This window comes from Pelobates fuscus, chromosome 1 (genome assembly GCF_036172605.1).
Source record: "Pelobates fuscus isolate aPelFus1 chromosome 1, aPelFus1.pri, whole genome shotgun sequence".
Classification (NCBI taxonomy): Eukaryota; Metazoa; Chordata; class Amphibia; order Anura; family Pelobatidae; genus Pelobates; species Pelobates fuscus.
The window spans coordinates 81272962-81292992 of record NC_086317.1 but is presented as its reverse complement, the minus strand read 5'-3'; the positions used below and the strand labels follow the sequence as shown (position 1 = coordinate 81292992).

Below are 20031 nucleotides of genomic sequence, written 5' to 3'. Positions count from 1 at the left end.
GATCCTTCCTGGGCCATGGCTGCCTAAAATGCATCCAAACATTCAGTATCTCCTCCCTCTGCATGCAGACACTGAACTTTCCTCATAGAGATTAATTGATTCAATTTATCTCTGAGGAGATGCTGATTGGCCAGGGCTGTGTTTGAATCATGCTGGCTCTGCCCCTGATCTGCCTCCTTGTCAGTCTCAGCCAATCCTATGGGGAAGCATTGTGATTGGATCAGGCTACCACTTCTGATGATGTCAGCAGACTGCTTGTTTTTCTGAGTCTAACAGCATGCAGAGCTACCGCTTCAGGCTTGAATACAGTAAGAATTTTACTATATTATGGAGGCATGAGGGGTCCGGGGGGAGGGGGGGGCTAGATGGTGGTTTTAACACTATAGGGTCAGGAATACATGTTTGTGTTCCTGACCCTATAGTGATCCTTTAACCTCTGTATTGTGTTATGTTACTGTGATATATCACTGAAAGTCAAAATAGGGGCAGGGCCAGACTGTCCAGCAAGCAGGCAGCTCTATTTTGCAACTCCTACAGCTATAGCCAGAGAACGGTGAATGAAGCAACACGGGAGGAGTGGTGAGTATTGTGGGAACATTTATTTGAATCAATGTTTCCCCACAGCTGGCTAAATTTTATGGCAAGACAGGAGGCAAATATTTGCTTTAACCTTCTTTACTGAACCTCCCAGCAGCAAAGAAATAGTTAAACATATAGAGAAAAAATCAACCAATCAGGACACATATTAGAACATAAGTCTGTCAGGCTCCTCCCAAATCCTCTTTCTTTGCTGCTTGCCTCCCAGGTGAGTCTATTCCAATTATAGCTCTCTAATATATATTATTGACCTGCCTTATTTAGTTTTTCCATATATTTTTTTTACTCCTTTAATTAACTTTCCCTGTCTGTTTTACTCCCATGAGGTAATATGTGAGTTTATTTTATCTCTGCCCTTTATCACAACAACCTTTCTCAGGTCAGCCCACTGTCCAGTCCCTTCCCTGTGACTTTATTTATCTCTGACTATTTATTTCTAAAGTAAAACCTTTACTAATCATTTTCCTTGGCGAAATTATCTTCAGACCACGCCACTGCAGTGGCTGCGGTCCGTTTTCCTCCTTCATGCCGGCGGCCATCTTCTGTTCGGCGGTTATATTTCCTGTTCGCGTAACTGCTCTCTGCTACTGGATTGCAGCTCTGTTAAACTGTGAGTATTCATTGCCCCCCGCTGGTACATTTTGTTATTACTCCTAACCAGGGCTGCCATCAGAAATTATGGGGCCCCTGACAAAGTTCAAGGTCTGGGCCCCTAGAGCCCACTCACGAGTCCGCACACAGGGCCATCCTTGAATCTGCCCACAAGGATGCTGTATGTGTGTAGAGTGAATGCAGAGTCTCTGTGTGTGTGTAGTCAATGCACAGTGTGTGTTTAGTGGATGCAGTGTGTGTAAAGTGGCCAAATGTAGTTCTGAGCTTTGCTAGCTGGGGATCTACAATTTGCAGGGCTGTATTTAGCACTCAGCAGTGTATGTGTGTTTGAATATAAACATGGTATTGAATGGAGCATGTGTGTATTTGAATGTTGGTGTTTGAATGCAAGCGTGCATTTGTCTGTAGTGTATACACACACACACCCTGACATACATGCAAATACACTGACACACAGTTACACATATTGGCACATAGTTACACACACATATATATTCAGGTTCACACTGACATAGATACATAGACATACAAACATATACACAGACACATTCAGGTGCAAACTGACACACAGACATGCACACACATAGGAGATACAGGCACATGCATTGACATACATGGAAATATACAGACATGGTTACACACACACACATCCACCCAGATACAGACACACAGATACATGCACACAGAGATACACACTCAGGTGCAATCTGGCACCCATATATACACACTAACACTCTGATACATACACACACACACACACACACGCAAATATACAGACACACTGAAAGATACAGACACACACACACACACACACACACACTCAGGTGCACATTGACACAGATACATACAGACACACATAAACAGATACACGTAAAAACTAAATATAAATAAAATATATGTGTAAAAATGTAGAAAAACAACAATAAAGTAATCAATTCTATGGGCAGATTAACACCAAATAAACACAGCTTTAGTTGAGAATCTCAGAAAACAAAGAAAGCGTGAGCGCTCCAGCAAAATATTATATATATATATATATATATATATATATATATATATAAAAATTATGTATTGCACTAATTAACACACTTTAAAAAATAAATGCAAACGACCGAAAATGGGCCATGCACATAATAAAATATAAGACAGGCTATGCAAGATAAAAACGTACACAACATGAACAGGCAGCGCCAAATAGAAAAGATATACATTACAACAAAGTTACCAAAACAAACTAACAATCTGTTTAACCCCTTAAAGGACACATGACATGTGTGACATGTCATGATTCCCTTTTATTCCAGAAGTTTGGTCCTTAAGGGGTTAAACATTTAAATAGAGCCACAACTAAAACTAAAATAAATGGGGAATATCAACTAAGTAGTGAAAATGATTGTGGACAAAAAGTGTACGTAAAAATCAAAAGCACAGACACTAGAAAACCATGAACATAAAAGCTGCAGCACTGCTATAAAAAAAAATCAAAGAATAAAACAATGACAAAAACATACACTCAGGTGCACACTACCAACCAGATACAAACAAACACATAGATACACACACTCTCAGGTACACATAGATACAGACAGACACACACACACACACACACATTTAGGTACACATAGATACACACACTGATAGATACATAGATACAGACAGACACACACATACACTCAGGTACACATAGATACAGACACACTGACACTTTTTTTTTAACCACCCTCCTGTTTCTTACCTTTAGGCTGCAGGAGGGTGGACTCTGCTGGCTGGGGCTGATGTGAGTGTGGGTCTGACTCTGTCCTCCTCTCCTCCCACCCTCATGTTTTTACCTTTAGGCTGCAGGAGGGTGGACTCTGCTGGCTGGGACTGATATGAGTGTGGGTCTGACTCTGTCCTCCTCTCCCCCCACCCTCATGTTTTTACCTTTAGGCTGCAGGAGGGTGGACTCTGCTGGCTGGGCCTGATGTGAGTGTGGGTCTGACTCTGTCCTCCTCTCCCCCCACCCTCATGTTTTTACCTTTAGGCTGCAAGAGGGTGGACTCTGCTGGCTGGGGCTGATGTGAGTGTGGGTCTGACTCTGTCCTCCTCTTCACACTCCCCAATGCTTCCTCCCACCCTCCTGTTTCTTACCTTTAGGCTGCAGGAGGGTGGACTCTGCTGGCTGGGAGCCTGGGGCTGATGTGGGTGTGGGTCTAACTGTCCTCCTCTCCTCTTCACACTCTCCGGTGCTTCCTCCCGCGTGGGTGTTAGCTGGGAGGAAGTGAGCTCACTTCCTCCCAGCACTGCTAGTGCCAGGATCCTTAAAGGGTCCCGGACTAGCTATTAAAAATCCACGGCACTGATCGGGCCCCTTCAGAGATATGCCCATCAGGTGGCCCTAAGTGCATGGGCCACCCAATGGGCCCCCTCAGGTAGTTCTGCCACTGCCAAAACACATGTATATAGCGATAACTGCTATATATATGAATGCACATTGGGAATGGGGGGGCTGGGTGCCTGGGCCCCCCAGGACCGCCGGGCCCATGACAACAGTCATGGTTGTCACCCCCTGATGGCGGCCCTGCTCCTAACTATTACAGAACACTTGCTTATCACACAGCCTATTTGTGTTTTATTTTCAGATTGCTCTCAAACTTACAAAACAGCTCTATGCCTATTAGAGGGTGACCCCCTCTTTCTTTTATTGAGGGTGATCCCCTTGTGCCTCTTTATTGAGGGTGACCCCCTTGTGCCTTATCTCTCAGGGTGAACCCCTTATATTTTTATTGATTGCACAGGTTACCCCTGTCATTATTATATTGACAGTTTAACTGCCATAATTGTGGATAAACCCCACTGAGTCCCCTTATAAAGCGACTGAATATTTTGACAGCTGTAGCTTTTACTTTGTTTCTGACAAGTTTGTTAATATATATATATATATATATATATATATATATATATATATATATATATAAATACAAAAAAAAAAAAGTTGTTTAATATACCTGTTGGTATACTGATTCTGTGGTGAACCCACTATTGTTTTTTACTGGTCATCATGTCGGACCAACCAGAACCTGCAATGTCTGCAGAACTAAAAGCCTGGCTTCAAGCTGCAATTGCAGACTCTATCCCCAAAGCCTTGGCAACGTTTCGTGACCAGACAGACACTACTGCCACCATCTCACAATTATCTGACTCTGAAAATTCCAGGGTCTCTGATCATGACGAAGCCCCACGTAAGCGCCCTTGGAAGGGTAACAGTGCTTCTGCTGGCAAATGCAAAGCCCCAGCAAAGACAGCTAAATTGTCTCATGCCAAACCAACTTTGACTTCAGAATCTCAACCCTTAAAGGGTTCAACCTCTGGCTATCACCTTCGAGTGATAGACGAATACAATGCATATCCAGATGAGGATCTCCCAGGTGACCCTTCCTCTTCTGAATTTGTTACGGAGACTTTTCTCCTACCCCAAAACCAGTCCTTTCAGGACACTGATCCTATGTCCACTACTAATTTAGACAATACTAAAGACGATATCCTACTGGATACCAATGGTTGTCCGCTATTTGACCCACGCTGCATCAGACACCCTCGTTCAGCAGAATGGACAGCCCCTGATCACATTGCCAAATATTGCAGATTATGGCTTCGTAAACCTTTAGAAAAGGAAATTAGAGCCAAATTAAGAGCAGAATGTCCACGGCCTATAATCCCTGATAAGGTGGCTGTCACCCCTGAACTTGACCCACTCCTGGTCACTTTTCTAAGTAAGACGGGTAAAGATCCCCGCAAAGGAATCGAAGTTGGCTTAAAAGCCACCCAAGACAAGCTAATGGATATAGCAGGCCCGCTTATCCAGATTTTTATAATCGCTAACGAGACGCTAGCAGGTGGCACATGGTGCGTGAATGGGCACAAAGAGCATTATGCCTGTTGGGCAACGCCAATGTAGCTATTTCCGTTGAACGACGTAAAGCCGTATTATATAAAATTGACGCCAAATTGGCAGAACTAGGCACCAAAGAAATTGGTCCAGAGGCTAACGGACTGTTATTTGGGGACAGGTTCATACGGGACCTGAATAAACACGTATCCATGTTTACCTCCCTCAACAAGGCGCAATGGAACCTTCGCAGGGTGTTCAGACCCCAGTGTTTTTCTGGGAGAGCTGGTCGCTACAGGGGCCAAACGACTGGCAGAGCTGCCTTCACAGGCTACAGGCCTCAACCAGCAGACTCATGGAATTCGGGCAATACCCGTTTCTACCACAAGCAGTTCTTTCCCTCTAGACGTTCCATCAGAGGACGTGGATATGCTTCCCTCCGGGGCCGCACTGCTTCAGGTAATCGACTTTCCTTATTATCAAGTTCCTATTGCAGGCCGGTTAACCCTTTTTTTCCAACAGTGGTCTCTATTAACTCAGGATCCATGGATCCTTCAAACTGTATCTGGTTTCCATATAGATTTTGCAAACGACCCTCTACCGGAGTCTCCCCCTCCACCTCTGCACATGTCTCAAGAGGACAATGCGACCTTGGAGGCCACGCTAAACGACCTTGTCGCCAAGAGCGCTATAGAACGTTCTCTGTCCCCTCACAGATTCATAAGCAACATATTTCTGGTCCGAAAACAGTCAGGAGACTTTCAACCAGTTATCAACCTGAAAGACCTAAACAATTTTATTGTTTACCAATATTTCAAAATGGAGGGTATCCACCTCCTTCGAGACCTACTCTGCGAGGGAGACTGGTTCTCCCGTTTGGACTTGACAGATGCTTACCTCACGGTTCCTTTAACACCGGCCCATCGCTGTTTCCTACAGTTCAGATGGCATCAAGACTTATGGCAGTTCACATGCCTCCCCTTCAGACTCTGTTCCGCACCTTGGTGTTTCACCAAGCTGATGAAACCGGTCATGGCCTTGCTACGCTCTCAGGGGATTCGCTCCATCATATATCTGGACGATATCCTCCTTATGGCTCGGGACCCAGGCACTCTACGCCTCCATACAGACATGACCACAGCTCTGTTAAAAAACTTGGGGTTCATGATCAATGTCCAAAAATCTGTCCTCACCCCGTCACAGATGGTTCAATTCCTTGGATTCCAAATAGATTCTCTTTTGGCTATCCTACAACTCCCTTCAGTAAAGATCAAGAACATCGAAAAAGACATCAGAAAAATTCTAGCCTCTTCGACTATCCGTCTTCGCATCTTAGCTCGCATAATCAGACTACTCTCCGCCTCGATTCAGGCGATCTTCCCAGCTCCTTTACATTACCGAGCAATGCAACGTCTGAAGACTCGCTCTTTACGTCACTCTGCATCTTACGATCAACAGATCTCCTTCACAGACGAAGTCCGACTCAAACTGAACTGGTGGCTACACCATATGGATGCATGGAACGGGAGAGCGATCTTCGGATCACAGCCAGATTACATCCTAGAATCAGAAGGCAGTCTTCTGGGCTGGGGTGCATCATGCGCAAACCTCTCTACCGGAGGTCCTTGCTCCCCATCAGAACGGGCATTGCACATCAATTGCCTCGAGTTGATTGCCGATTTCTTTGCAATTCGCAGTTTCGTAAAGGACTCTTACAATTGTTCCCTAGAGCTGAGAATGGACAACATCTCAGCTGTTCAATACGTGAATCGCTTAAGGGGATCCCGTTCCAAAATGCTCTCAGACCTCACAAAAGAATTATACCAATTTTCTCTGGACAGGAACATCTCCCTTCGAGCAGAGTATCTACCTGGTTCCGACAACTAAGTCGCAGATTGGTTCTCTCGACAACGGAAAGACTCCAGCGACTGCCAATTGGACCCATCCGTTTTTTACCGTCTCCATCTTCTTCGGGGTCCATTCAACCCCGACCTATTTGCGTCTCGTCTGAATTGACAGACGGACGCTTTTTTAGGTTGGTTGCCGGATCCAACCTCTCTGGCAGTAGATGCCTTCCTTCAATCTTGGCCAATGACTGGTGCTAATGCCTTCCCTCCATTCTCCATGATCCTTCGCACTCTCCATCATCTCAGGACTCAGGGGACCACAATAACACTGCTGACCCCTTCGTGGGTTACCCAACCATGGTTCCCCAATCTCTTGGAGATATCGGTGAATTATCCACAACTGCTACTTGCCACGCATGATCTTCTCAAAGATCCCGCAGGCAACGTTCACCCTCTCGCGTTGCAGGGTCATCTCCAGCTAGTGGCCTGGACTGTTTCAGGGGATCCTGGAATGTCGCAAGACTTTCAGAAACTGCTAGAGAACTCTTATGGGACTCAGGGGCCCCCGGGACTAGACGCTCTTACCTCTCAGTCTGGCGAGTTTGGCATCCCTGGTGCTTGGAAAGGGGTATTGATCCCGTTTCAGCTTGTTTGATTAACGTTATGAACTTTCTGTCCTCTCTTTTTGATCAAGGTAAATCCTACAGATCCATTAATGTGTTTCGTTCAGCAATTTCGGCAGCTCATGGCCCCATTGATAATACAGCAATAGGTAAACACCCCTCCATCTGTAGACTGTTGCATGGCATTCGTCTTGCTCGACCTCCTGTCCCAAAATATTCTCATTTTTGGGATGTTGCTCTTGTTTTGTCCTTCCTGGAGACTTGGCCACCCAATGAAGCACTCTCTCTACGGCAACTGTCGGCCAAATTAGCTCTTCTTCTCTGCTTTATTTATTTTAGAAGAGTGTCTGATATTCAGGCATTTGACGTTTCAACATTTCTCGCTGCACTAAAACTAATTCCTTAACGATTACTTACCCTTATTTTTCTGACAGACCGTCGCTCTGCGTTGCTCTTTGTGTCCAACACTACGTCGCTTCTACATCACCTCTACGTTCCCCTGTTTATCTCATTTGTGCGACCACACAAGCCAGTGTCTTGTCCCACAATTGCCTGCTGGATTAAATGGCTTCTCGATTTAGCGGGCATAGATTCCTCTTTTGGAGCTCATTCTGTCAGAGGTGCTGCTGTCTCTTCCGCCTTTATGGCTGGGGGATCCCTTGCAGACATCCTAAAATGCGCTGATTGGTCTAGAGAATCTACCTTCCTTACCTTTTATTTTCGACAATCGTCCCATGCTTCTTTCTCTTTAGTTTCCACACTTTAAAACAGCAAATATGAAGCCTCCTGTCTTGCCATAAAATTCGGGATTATGGGGCGTGGCTTGGAGGCCGAGAGACATGGCAGCTTAACCTGAGAGCTCCCCACAGGTTTATCAAGAATCCTCGTCCATCCGCTCCCTAACATCGCAAAATGGGTAAAACACACCGCGCATCACACGCCGGTAAGCCCAGCCGACGCATCCAAAGGCACTCCGGCTTCCTCGCTACACAAATACTTGAGGACCCCGGCGGATCTGGCTTCACAGGCCTCAACGGATTCCGGAGCCTCATGGGCCTCACGCCCACACTCCCCGAGTGCAGAGCCTAGCGCGGATTCCCCTAACTCCATCCCCCGCCCGGAGAACACACCGGACTGGGTGACCCTGATAAGGGCACTACCCACCAAGGCAGACCTCAAAGGAGTCACGGAGCTCCGGAAATCTATCACTGCGGAACTCCACTCCCTCCGCGAGGACCTCCAGGGCCTACATCAAAAAGTCTCCCAGCTAGAGGCAGACAATGACCACCTGACCGCCACACAGAATGCTACCACGAATACCTTGCAAGTACATGCGGCACAAGTGCGCCAAATGGCCCACCACCTTGAAGATTTGGACAATAGGGGGCGCAGACAAAATATCCGGGTAAGGGGGATACCGGAAGACATGGACCAAGACACCCCGATCCGTGCAACGCTCACGGGGCTGTTTAACAGAGGCTATGAAGAAGGCGCGTTCCTGAGCGCCAAAACACGTGTTAGGCAAGGCATAAGGCAGTTAGGACGGATAGAAGCTGGAGTGTTTTTCGAGTTACTAGATAGATAGATTGTAATTTGGGGATGGTATGCTGAGTGCTGGGCAATAGATAAGCTGTGGGGAGACTCTTAGCCTATACTTCTATTTTTAGCCCTGCAAACTAGCTCCTATACCGCTCCTGCTTTGATACAAGCCAGCAGACATTGGATGCCGTTTAGCCTCTCATTGTATTCAGGCAGAGCATCTCACAATACAGCATTTCTGTGTTTGAATCCAGTAGTGGCACACTATTTTACTGGGGTTCGTTTTAGAGTTGGAGGCTTGGAGACAATTTATGCACTTTAGGGATATTTATTAGCTGTTGCTTTTTCTATATCCCTACCATTATCCATGTTCCTCCTAATCTAAGCTGCAGTTTGTGTTTGCTATTAATTATCCACTGCTGCTACTATGTATCATATCCTCTAATCTATCTGATCCTAGTAAAAGTTTTTACTTTGTGATACACTGTAACACCTTGCTATCTCACTTGACCTTACAAGTCTATACAGTGTTTTTTGAGCGAGGTGCTTCAGTATTCTCTAGGGCACTGCTGTGTTCAGCAGTCACCCAAAGTGTATTCTCATGATTTAAGCACTCCCATGGGACCAATTTTCGTTGTGTTTACCGTATGACATATTCCGGTCACACACAGGTCCCATCTATTAGTTTATTCTCTATCCCGCCTATAACCTTTTTTAATTATATATAAGGTTTTTTCTTTACTATTTTATATTTGATGCTATTAAAAGCTAAGTTTTAACTTACATATATACATTTCCACCAAGGGGCGTCCAACTCCTACCAGTCCCTCCAGGTCTGGTTTCTTTTCATTTCCACTTACGTGAGGGTTATCCCCTATACTGGTCGCCCCAGACACACATTAAGCTGATACCCTTAGGGGCATCTAGCTTAAAATTCTCCGTTTATATCAAGTAACACCCTAACTCCCACACCGACTCACGGAGGGGACGAGTCCCCGATACCTCTGGGCTGGGTAGGAAGGTCAGAACTTATCCTGGGAACCGTAGAGGGTTTACTTTGTAATTTTGGTTGATAATACCTGTTTATTGTGCTGTCAATTTAAATTGTTGTTACTTGTTTACCTGTTTACCGGGCAACATACCGCACCACTCTCCGATGCCCGGCGGAGCGAAACATTACCCACTTTAGGCCAAGGGCCGCTAAAACTTTAGGACGAGGATGGAATATTCACCTACCACTCACACTTAAAGCCACAGGGGAGTCGAGGATTCCCGACAAGATCCGATTCGAGAGAGACCCGGGAGCGAGGGCACTGGGAGCCACGCGATCCCGTGCTCCCCGGGTAGGACCCGTACGGAAGCTCCCGGCTTCCTCCACTTTTCCCCATAGGACAGAGCGCCCAAAGATAGGCGGACAGGAATTGGCGGACCACTGGTGGACCCCGCCACACCTTGTCCTCTGACGCTCGTTCCTTATCAGCCACCTTCGAGTGACTGGATAAATCTTGTACATAGTTTCCCTACCTGTCTTCCCACCCCCCCCCGTCCCGCGCCTATCCTCCCCCCTACCACACCCCCACCCCCTCCCACCCTATACCCACCCACCCCCCCACCTGACAACCTGACTGAATCCCGACAAACACTACTAGGACCCAGCGGGTGCAACGACACCTACAAACCATACCATGACCGACAAGCCGCTATTACCAAGCGACCTCACTATCCTATCCATAAACGCCAAAGGGCTTAACAAACCGGAGAAAAGATCAGGGGCACTGAGGGACTTCCATTCACGGAAAGCATCAATAGTCATGATACAGGAGACTCACTTCAGGGAAGGAGACAGGCCCAAACTGACCAATCACCACTTCCCAACGGGGTTTTACAGTGATTTCCATGAAGGGAAATCCAGGGGTGTGGCGATACTGTTAAACAAAAATGTACCGTTTGTAGAGAAAGCAAGCATGACTGACCGGGACGGTAGATACCTTTTTGTAAAAGGCACAGTGGCCGACCATCTATACACCTTCGCCACACTATACGCACCAAACAACAAACATCACCGCTATCTCAAAACCACCTTACAGAAACTACACACATTCGCAGAAGGGGTCCTCATAATAGGGGGCGACTTAAACGTTGCTCTGGACCCGGTCTGGGACTGCTCCACGGGCACTTCCCACCTCCCCAGACAACACCTCAGAGCAATTAACTCCCTACTGACTAAACTTAGACTTGTTGACTGCTGGAGAGCACACCACCCGGATGAAAAGGACTACTCTCACCCCCACCAGACATACACCAGCATAGACTACTTTCTCACCACACACTATCACCTCCCCTTGGTACGGGACGCGAGGGTGGGGGTGGCGACCTGGTCGGACCATGCCCCCGTCACCCTCACCCTCCGGTCCCCACTCCTTAGACCTGCGGTAGCCAAATGGAGGCTGAACGAATACTTACAAGACCTGGCCGCACACTTCGGTAGGGCCCTGACTGACTACTTCCAGGACAATGCCCCCGAAGACACATCCCCGACGATCAGGTGGGAGGCACACAAAAGCATCATACGGGGACACTTCATACAGAAAGGTGCGGAACTCAAAAAACAGCGAGAAACCCGACTTGTAGAACTGATAGAGGACATACACAAGCATGACACATTACACAAACAGACACAATCCCCAGCCCACCAAACACGACTAATACAACTACGACGGGAACTGACCTCCCTGCTCCAGTCCAAACACCACAGGGAGGTACTCAGGCACAAGGCCTTTTTCTCCCTACACGGGAATAAAAGTGGAAAACTTTTAGCCAGAATGCTGATGAAACGGCGCCAGCTGACGTACATCAACAAAATCAGAGACAAACAGGGCTCAGTACGCCGTCTACCGACGGAAATCCTGCAAACGATGCAAGCCTACTACTCGGAACTCTATTCACTCCCCAGACCGCAACCAGGAGCGGCGAATTCCCGCCTAAAAGACTCCATCCAACATTACCTACAAACACACAAAATACCTACACTAGACCAACGGATAACGAACCAACTAGACGAACCCTTCTCAATCGAGGAACTGGCGCTGGCGATAAAATGTACCAAACCCGGCAAGAGCCCAGGCCCTGATGGCCTGCCTCTCTGCTATTACAAACATTTCGCAGACACACTATACCAACCGATGCTGGCCTAGTTTAATGCGATAAGGGAGGGCCATCACTTCCCCAAACAAGCATTGACGGCACACATAACCATCATCCCGAAAGAGGGCAAGGACGCAGAGCAATGTGGGAACTATAGGCCCATCTCCCTCATCAATTGTGATATTAAATTGATGGCAAAGATGTTAGCCATGCGCCTACAACCACACGTCCCCACGCTGATACACCCTGACCAGGTCGGGTTCGTAACTAACCGTGAAGCGAGGGACAACACCATCAGGACCCTCGCCCTCATGCACAACAAAAGCAAAAGCACCGGAGGCCTTCTACTGCTGTCCACTGACGCGGAGAAGGCCTTCGACAGGGTGGGATGGGATTACCTATTCCAGACCCTCGCTCAGGTGGGTCTGGGACCCCACATGCGAAGCTGGATCCATGTACGACAGACCCACGGCACACGTAATAGTGAATGGGGCGCTGACGGGTGAGTTCCCGATTTACAATGGCACCCGTCAGGGATGCCCATTATCCCCGCTGCTCTTCGTCCTTGCCCTTGAACCCTTTTTGACAGCCATCAGACAACACCATGACATCACAGGAATACAAACGGGGGACGCACACCATAAAGTGGCCGCCTATGCAGACGACCTCCTCTTTTATGTCACTAAACCAGAGATCTCCCTCCCCAATATACTGCAAGCCTTTAAGACGTTCGGAGCCATATCCAACCTAAAAATAAACTACTCCAAATCCTACAAAACACAAAATACGCTACCTAGGTACATGGCTATCCAAACAGAGAGAGGATCTATACAGGGAGAACTTTACCCCCATGCTAAATACATTCAAGAGAGAACTAGCTGAATGGTCCCACTCACATATTTCGTGGCTGGGTCAGATTCAGGTAATTAAAATGAATCTCCTCCCACGCCTACTCTACCTGTTTCAGACAATCCCCAAAGGATTTTTTAAGGCCCTACGCTCGGTGACAGGTAATTACATATGGAACGGGACGAGACCACAAATTAAATATCAGGCCCTCACTCTACCCAAGGAAATGGGAGGGCTGGCCATCCCTGACTTCTACCTATATTATACAGCAGGTCACTTACAGAGAGTCATGGAATGGACTAAGACCAACGTCCACAAACTGTGGAAGGTTGTAGAAGAGACGGAGATAGCTGGACCAGTGTCGACCCTACCGTGGTGCTCCGGGGGAGGCCTCGGCCGGGGATGCTCCTCATTAGCACAACATACCCTCCGGGTATGGCACAGAGCGTCTAGGGTACATGGTCTCACTCGGCACCCATCGCCCCTACTGCCCCTAACCCACAACCATGACTTTCCCCCAGGCCTCGACCCGAACGCCTTCAGAGACCTCATCCACCAACCCATCCCCAGATTACACCACATGTACACACACACCGGACGAAAGACACTTATCCACCTGACAGGGAACACCCCCCCACATTCCTACAAACCTTCAAATACAAACAACTATCAAACTACATAGACACCCTACCCGGGGGACGAACCCCCCGCTAGGACCCCGACCACCTTCGAAGAGTACTGCACCCACCCAGACCCACTGCCCCACAACATCTCTCTTATATATTCACTATTACAAAGGGAGACTCCGACAGAGACCCCTGCCTTCAAAGGCAAATGGGAAACTGCTCTGGGGAAGACATTTACTGAGACAGAGTGGGAAAAAATATGTTATCTCACACACCACTGCTCCACCTTCACCAAGACACAGGAGACGGCATTTAAACTATTGAGCCACTGGTACCGTACCCCACATAAACTCCATGCAATAGACCCATCACACTCCGACTTATGTTGGCGATGCAATGAGACAACGGGTACAACACTACATATATGGTGGGAATGCCATAGTATTAAACCATTCTGGAAGGACATACATGCCATCTTGGAAAAGTTCTCAGACGCACCCCCACCGCTAGACCCAGCGGCAATGTTACTACACCACACGACCATACCCAGATCCCGATACAAAAGATCCATGACCATAAGGATCCTCAACGTAGCCAAACAAACCATACCACAATACTGGAGACAGGATAGGCCCCCTCTCCTTAGGACATGGTTCAACCAAATGGAGGAGCTCAGAGCAATAGAAGAATTACACTCGGGAGCGACTAATACCACCACAAAATACATAGAGACATGGACACACTGGATCGTATCCACCACACAAGTAGACTTCACTGCCCGCCTAGACGCTGAGGACCCACCCGACAGAACTGATGCCCAAGACTGACCCCATCACCCTACCCACCTACTCTTTCACATAACCCACATCCTCCCCCGCCTCTCCCCTCTCTTTCCCCCCCCCCCCACCCCTCCCCACCCCATGCTTTCTCCTACCCACCATATTTGGGCTGCAGGCCTATACTCCGAAGGAACTGAGACACGGCTGACCACTTAACGGTGGGATCATGAACCCAAAAGACACCCACCACAAGAAACACAGTGACTTGGGGGTCACCGACACAATACTGATCGATCACCCCCCTCACTCAATGTAACATGGCCACACACACGCTAGACTTAGTCACTTCACAGGCACCAGATGAGAGGCCATACACAGGCTATCCGGGGGGGAAATGTAAGAAAGGCACTAGAAGCCAAGGTATTGATGAATGGGGACCTGCGAATCCGTCACTGAAGTGGGCCTGCGTGCCCAAATAACTGTTTATGTTTACATTCCTATTTTAGCACATGTTGTGCTCTACCTACAATACTATTGAAGAGACCTGCGAGTCTCACTGAGAATGATGTTTGTGTTTCAGTTGCGATACGCTTGAAGAGACCTGCGCGTCTCACTTTGAACATAAAAATATAATAAAAATATATTTACAAAAAAAAAAAATCGGGATTATTCTAGTTTTAGTGACTGAATAATCAAAATTTTATTAAAGACAGGAGGCGAATATTTTCCCACCCTCTTGGTATCCCACCCCAGATTTTTTTTTCAAGTCACATATACTCTTAATTTTTTTCTAGGTTTCTTGTGAGACTTTATATTAATCTGGCAGTTTTTTTCTGTTTGCTCTGGTTAGGTGCTTATTAATCTGCCTGGTTCTGACTATTTTATATTTTGCAATAGTTTATACTCGTAATATCCAAGGGGTAGATCTGTGTATGTAGATATCTTGCGGACACCCAGTCCAAGTGACCATACTTTCACGATCTTTCTCTGTCTTTTAGTGTGAAGTTTCTCTGCACGAGCCACGAAGACTACGTTCCATTGGTCTCTAGTATCGGCTGTGTTCTGGTTTATATGGTTGATGGATTACTCAAGTTTACACAGTTTTTTTTTTTTTTTTTTGTAAATCTTTATTTTTCGAATGTGAAAATGGTAAACATAAGCGTACGATCACAAAAGCCTGTACGTATCGGAACAGTAAATATCATGTGCATGGATGACTAGATTCGCTTCACAAACATTTTATAATTACAGTTGGTCTCAATGTTATAACGAGTAATACATGTCTCATAGTTGGTATGGTAAAGGGTACCTATTGCTAGTGTCACCTTTAGTATTTAAGGGGTGCGAGCTACGGGGAGAGGGTAGGATTGGCTAGGACGGAGTGCTATGTCCAACGTCTTGTCCTACGTCTCGAGGATGTGGGTTTATTATGAGGCCCTTCTGCGCTTAGGTCTAGGAGTAGACCATGGTGGTCTTGGTCGTGGGGTCCCTCTGTGGGTGCCCCTTCTAGTTCTGGGTCCGCTCTCATGTCCGTACCTGACTAAGGTGATTAGGTGCACCTGTGTGCATGGCATGTAAGGGGGTGTCTTAAGGAGCCCCTTTTTTTTTTTCCTATTGGTGGCTGCGTGTAGTCGCTAAATTAGTTCACAGCTATGGCTGGCGTGTCTAGGTGGTTCCAGGTTGCTACAGTATGACAGGATCAGGTCGAACTATTACTATCACTATGTTACTATTAACAACCTATTTGACGAGCCTGATGCCAGTCCGAGTGGTTATGTCGCCCTTGTTATCGGTTCCCTATAACCCCAGGGAGAGGGGGGGGGTGTCGTCGGAGCAAAGGTGTTGGGCTCCAGTGAGCCTCATTCGTACTGTAACAGCGTGAGAACGAGAGAAAATGAAGATAAAGAACGATATATGATTTAAAGATCAGGGTTAACTACACAAAACATTTAAGAGAAGTAAAATGTTCGAACTGAAGCCTATTCGGCTCGCGGTCTAGTTATGTCTCTCAGGTCTTGGGTTTGGCACCCCTGTCTCTTCTAGGAGTCGCGGTAATGTCATCTTCGGGTGTCCCAGGCTGAAGGTCTATTGGTGTCCCCGTATTCGCTGCGGTGGTTGGTAGTCCCAGGGCATTCATCAAGGCTGGGCCCTCCGTGGGTTCGGTGGCCTTGAAGTGCTTGCCGTCCTTGGTGATCCAGAGAGTTCCTGGGGTCGCCCATCTATAGGCTATACCCGCCGCTTGGAGTTGCTTGGTAATCGGGTGCATGCTTTTGCGCCATTGTAGTGTGGCTCTGCTCAAGTCCTGGAAGAAGGAAATTTTGCAGGTTTCGAAGTCGAGTGGGGTCTGCCCTTGAATCGCTGCCATTAGCCCCAGTTTGTCCGCCATTGATTGGCATCTTAGTATTACATCCCGAGGAGCTGAGGTGGGTGCTTGTGGGGACTTAGCTATCCTATAGATCCCGTCAAATTGGAACGTTTTTGCCTGCTTGGCTGGTAAAAGTGTGGCCGCCAGGCGTCTAGCGAAGTGCGGCAGTTCTTCCAGGGGCACAGATTCTGTCACCCCACGAATTTTAATATTTTTGCGGCGCCCTCTGTCATCCAGGAGATTAACTTGCCTGGCCATTGTCAATTGTGAAGTGTGTAAGTGCCGCACTTTCTCCCCTAGGGCTAGGTAGTTCTCCCTCAGTCCCTGGACCTCTACTTCGATTGCCTGTGTGCGCGTTGACACCGCGTGTACATCCAATTTGAGTACTGCGAGATCCGCCTCCCACATGTGTCTGAGGTTCTGCTGAAGGCCTGTCAACATGGCCTGTATGTCACCTTTGGAGGCCGGTGCGCTAGCGTCTGATGTCCATGTAGGTGTTGGGTACTGGGGACTGGGGTGTGGGTTGTCTTGTGTGTCCCCTTCCTCTGAAGGCTGTGGGGATGTGTCTCTGGGAGTTTGGGCCTTCACTGCGTTTGAGGCCTGTAGCATTTGGCCTATATCACGCTGTGGCTTTGTGGTGTTTTGGGGCGTTTTTTGCGTCTTGCGACCCATCTCACCTGAGCTCAGTGCGTCGGGGTACCAGTCCTCAAAGTCTGGGACGGTCCAGGGCCAGTGTGTACCCGAAATGGTCTGAGGTTGCCCTCTCGTCCTGCAGGCCTTGCCACCTCGGCGTTTAGTTTTGGAGCCGGGTGTCAGAAGGAACGGCATCGGCGGGTCGGTGTGGTACTCAGAGGTCAGTGCTCTGTTGTGTGGCTGAGGGTGATGTAGATTTTCCCCGGTTTCTGCGGATTGCAGTAGATTGCACCGGAGCTCCGATAGTGTGCGGCCGCTCCGGTCCGTGTCAGGCTCCGCCCCCCCAAGTTTACACAGTTGACTACACTTATGATCGGCTGCATCAGAAAGAGGATTTGGGGAGGAGCCTGACAGACTGTTATGTTCTAATATGTGTCCTGATTGGTTGATTTTTTTCTCACCTTAACACCTCACCTGAACATGCATAAATGGAGTGCTGCTGGGGGCCAAATTATACAATACACAAGATCCAGCGCACTCACCTATCCACTAAACAGCAACTTCAATGTTGACAGATTGTATTAGTTTTTTTAAAAACACCTAATCTAGGGAAAAAATAATGGGGGTCTAGTTACATTATTTGATCATACATTGCATAAGCCTGCCACAACAGTCAATAGGGTAGACCTAATGCTCATACGCGGCAATGCCGTGCAATAGACCTCCCCATAGGAACGCATTGAATAATGCTTTCAATACTTTCCTATGGGGATTTCAGCGATGCTGGAGGTCCTCACATAGCGAGAGGATGTCCAGCGACGCTATAGCACACTTTTCGTGTTCTATGAACACGGAAGTGTCCCCTAGTGGTTGTCTCGTAGACAGCCACTAAAAGAAGTGTTAGGAGGAGCTTACAGTCTATAAGAGGAGCTTACGGTGTATAGGAGGCGCTTACATTCTATAGGAGGAGCTTACAGTGTGTAGGAGGAGCTTACATTCTATAGGAGGAGCTTACAGTGTATAGGAGGCGCTTACAGTCTATAAGAGGAGCTTACAGTCTATAGGAGGAGCTTACATTCTGTAGGAGGAGCTTACATTCTGTAGGAGGAGCTTACAGTCTATAAGAGGAGCTTACAGTCTATATGAGGCGCTTACAGTCAATAAGAGGATCTTACAGTCTATAGGAGGCGCTTACAGTCTATAAGAAGAGCTTACAGTGTGTAGGAGGAGCTTACATTCTATAAGAGGAGCTTACAGTCTATAGGAGGAGCTTACATTCTGTAGGAGGAGCTTACAGTCTATTGGAGGATCTTACATTCTGTAGGAGGAGCTTACAGTCTATAAGAGGAGCTTACAGTCTATAGGAGGCGCTTACAGTGTGTAGGAGGAGCTTACATTCTGTAGGAGGAGCTTACAGTCTCTAGGAGGAGCTTACAGTCTATAAGAGGAGCTTACAGTGTATAGGAGGCGCTTACAGTCTATAGGAGGTGCTTACAGTGTGTAGGAGGAACTTACATTCTATAAGAGGAGCTTACAGTGTATGGGAGGCGCTTACAGTCTATAAGAGGAGCTTACATTCTATAGGAGGAGCTTACAGTCTATTGGAGGAGCTTACAGTCTATAGGAGGAGCTTACAGTCTATAGGAGGAGCTTACATTCTATAGGAGGAGCTTACAGTGTGTAGGAGGAGCTTACATTCTATAGGAGGAGCTTACAGTGTATAGGAGGCACTTACAGTCTATAAGAGGAGCTTACATTTTATAGGAGGAGCTTGCAGTCTATAGGAGGAGCTTAGTGTGTAGGAGGAGCTTACATTCTGTAGGAGGAGCTTACATTCTGTAGGAGGAGCTTACAGTCTATAAGAGGAGCTTACAGTGTGTAGGAGGAGCTTACAGTGTGTAGGAGGAGCTTAGTGTGTAGGAGGAGCTTACAGTCTGTAGGAGGAGCTTACAGTGTGTAGGAGGTGGGAGAGATAGAAAGCACCCATTAGCAGCACTGTGAGAGGGCCATTCCCCATCCTCTCACAGGACCCATGTCATGTAAACATGTACAGTTTCAATACGGGCACTAGCTGTCAGCACATAACTCAGCCGGTTCGTTTCCCATCCCTGAGCTGAGGGAAAAAAAAAACCCGCAAACACTTCCTGTTTCCCAGGACGTTTTCTTCCGGTGCGATCTTTGCGCGTCATTTCCTCCCTTCTCGCGTTCCGTCTTCCTATTGGATCGAAATAAGGGGCGCGCCAGTGACGTCACCACGCGCTCTCGTTCTCCTTCCGGGTTAGTACTTGGATCGTCTGCGGCGCGTTTGGCCGCCATTGTGCTCCCGAGGTAGAAGCGGCCAGTGCTGGGGAGAGCGATAGATCCGGAAACAGGTCGGTGTGCGAGGCTGCCGGGGGTGGGGATAGCAGCGCTCGCTGTCTGGGCGGGAGGTAAGGGCAGTCTCAGGGTAGCTGGGTGTAAGCGAGGCCGCGGGAGGATGGAGGCCTAGGACGCCAGCGTGTTACACCCAGACACCGGGGAGCCCCCTCACTGACCGCCTGGGAGACAGT

General features: G+C 47.7%; 1 protein-coding gene across 1 annotated transcript in view; it reads left to right on the top strand.

Moving 5' to 3' along the window:
* The first annotated feature begins 19752 nt into the window (after positions 1-19752).
* The window catches only part of PRPF8 (pre-mRNA processing factor 8), a 31254-nt gene continuing 30975 nt past the window's right edge, over positions 19753-20031 (top strand). The window contains exon 1 of the mRNA XM_063449930.1: positions 19753-19854. The gene's annotated coding sequence lies outside the window, so the exon portion shown is untranslated. The remainder of the gene's footprint in view (positions 19855-20031) is intronic.